Source organism: Silene latifolia, chromosome X (assembly GCF_048544455.1).
Source record: "Silene latifolia isolate original U9 population chromosome X, ASM4854445v1, whole genome shotgun sequence".
NCBI classification, from domain to species: domain Eukaryota; kingdom Viridiplantae; phylum Streptophyta; class Magnoliopsida; order Caryophyllales; family Caryophyllaceae; genus Silene; species Silene latifolia.
The window spans coordinates 84378241-84380909 of record NC_133537.1 but is presented as its reverse complement, the minus strand read 5'-3'; the positions used below and the strand labels follow the sequence as shown (position 1 = coordinate 84380909).

Sequence of the window (2669 nt, the reverse complement as noted above, 5' to 3'; positions counted from 1 at the left end):
GCCTAGGTTAGTCTTAATAGGAAATTATAAATCTTATTTTTGGTACGCACAACGACGGGTATCAAATTTTGGCGCCGTTGCCGGGGAGGCAATTGTTCTAATTTTTAGCTGTTTTTATTTAGTCTTTCTTTAGTTTAAGGGACTTCCGTTCCTTAAACTTTTCTTATATTCTTTTTGTAGTTTCTTCTTATGCGCAGGTCACAGGGTGGTAAACTAGTACCATTAAATCCTGAGATCGAGAAATCCTTGCGTGAGTTGAGACGATCACAAAGGGTATTACCGACAGAGGAAGAGCCGAGTACTCATGTCAAGCTACTACGAGAACGCTCCGTTCAAGGAGATCCACCTACATCTCCCGCCTCTTGGTGAGACAAGCATTTACTTCTCAAATCCCGGTCATGGTCAAGAAGCAACCATTGCTAGTCACTCAGAGCCTACAACTGCGAATCTCTATAAAGGATTCGAACTACCTGGGGAGGCGAGAAAATTCGAGCCAAAGCCTTCCTATATTATCCTGGTTGAGAGAAACCAGTTCGGGGGAGCTGCAAATGAAGATGCAGCCAAGCACATGGAGATTTTTATTGATTATTGCTTTGCTCTATACCCCGCCGGCCGTGTAACCCAAGATCAGATCAAGGAGACCATGTTCATTTTCTCTCTTCGTGACGCTGCAAGAGAGTGGTATAGAGATCTGGACCGAGCCGCCCATGGGATCACCGACTTGAATTCCTTAGCCCTGGCATTCTACAAAAAGTACTTCTCTGCCTCGAAGACGAATGCCATTAGAGCTCAGATCACGAGCTTTAAACAAGGGCCAGACGAGAATTTTTATGAAGCATGGGTCCGTTTCAAGAAATTGGTGCGAACCATACCGCACCATGGGTTCGAAAAAATGGAGCTTGTGCAATCGGTTCTATAATGGATCAGTATGACGATCGAGGGCCATATTGGATGTCATAGCCCAATGGCCGATTTGTTTGAGAACATGGGAGAGACCAAGGGTGGAAGATCATCGATGATCCGCCACTCATAAGGTCAAATATGGGAATTCGAGAGGAAACCAGAGGAGAGTCGCCAATCTTCCTCTGTTGCAGCACTAGAAGCCCTCACTGCAAGGTTTGACAAATATGAATTGGGAGGAGCTTCTAAAGGTGGGATGTACCAAGTAAATGTTGTTTCTGACGGTCCTTTCGTCCTGTAGAAGATGTGGAGCCGAGGGACATGTCTCGAGAATTGTCCCCCCTCCTTTCGAGTCTTGTCTTTTCCTTTCAACACTATAGGCAGACAAACACGTACTATGAGCCGAATGTCCACCCCAACTTGAGGAAGAGTAGCCGAATGTCCTGAATCCGACTCAACCTCCACAACAAAGAAGACATCAAGCTTATGTGCCCCCTCATCATAAGCAACAACAATACCAAAAACCTCCTTATGTGCCGCAACAACAACAACAATCCCATGGTTCCGATTTTGCTTTGAGTTTAAGAACTTGTCACTGAAGGAGTCCCAAGCTAGAGAGGCCGGGATGAAGCTACTAGAGAGCCAAATTGCTCAATTGGCTAGTAAGAGTACCACTCGAGCTCCCTGGACACTTACCCACTCAAACCGACTTAAAGAGACCCCAATGCCATTACTTTGAGGAGTGGGTCTACCCGGAGGGGCTGCTATGGTCGAGGATGCCCGAAAAGAATGAGGCGGAACCGAGTCAAAAGAAAGTCAGAACGAATAATTCAAAGAAAAAGGCGTCTACTGGGTATATCGGTCGATCGACTGATATACCCGGTCGATCGACTGATATGCGGGTTACATGAGCTTCTGGAACTTTACATCTCAGTCGATCGACTGAGCAAGGTGGTCGATCGACTGAGACCTCTGCTGATATTGAGAAATTTCGTCCTTTAATGCCCGATAATTTGAGAGACCATTTGTTCCGGGGTTCGACAACTCCGAAAGTATTGGGGCAAGACCCGAGTGCTGCTGGGTCCGTCCCGATTCCGAAGTTCGACCCAATGTCGGTCAATGGCTCACATTCGAGACGGTCTAAGGAGGGTTCAAGCTTCAATAAGGAGAAGGAGGTGGACTTTCAGCCTAAGTCCACAGATGCCGGCATGCGAGACTTAGAAGAAAGGGCTAAGGTACTTCTCTCAGCCCCATATCCAGAGAGACTAGTGCCGACAAAGGAACATGTATCTTTCAATAAATTTGAAAAGGTTATTCGTAGTTTGAATGTACAAGTTCCTTTCCTTGAGTTGGTCAATCAAGTGCCTGCCTACACTAAATTCATGAAACAACTCCTGTCTAAGAAAAAGTCACTTGAAAATGTGCACACTGTCGCATTAACCAAAGAGTCATGCTCTTATTTGTCTCATACTGCACCCCATAAGATAGAAGACCCGGGTAGCTTTTCTGTTCCTTGTAATATAGGTACCTTCTCTTTTGAGAAGGCATTATGTGACTTAGGAGCTAGTATAAGCGTCATGCCTTTGAGTCTAGCTAGGAAGCTCAAATTGACTAGGTTCGCAGTGATGATATATGACAAGATGGATGGCTGACCGATCTGCGGTCCAGCCAATAGGAGTCTTAGAGGACATCCCTGTCCAAATAGGGAAGTTTTTCTTCCCCGTCGACTTCGTGGTACTTGACATGCCTGAGGATGCCCATATTCCCAT

General features: G+C 45.9%; 1 non-coding gene across 1 annotated transcript; it reads right to left on the bottom strand.

Moving 5' to 3' along the window:
- Positions 1-778: 778 nt before the first annotated feature.
- LOC141625594 (small nucleolar RNA R71) lies at positions 779-885 on the bottom strand. Its single transcript, XR_012535365.1, has one exon. It is a non-coding gene; the product is annotated as a small nucleolar RNA R71 (small nucleolar RNA).
- Positions 886-2669: the final 1784 nt, after the last annotated feature.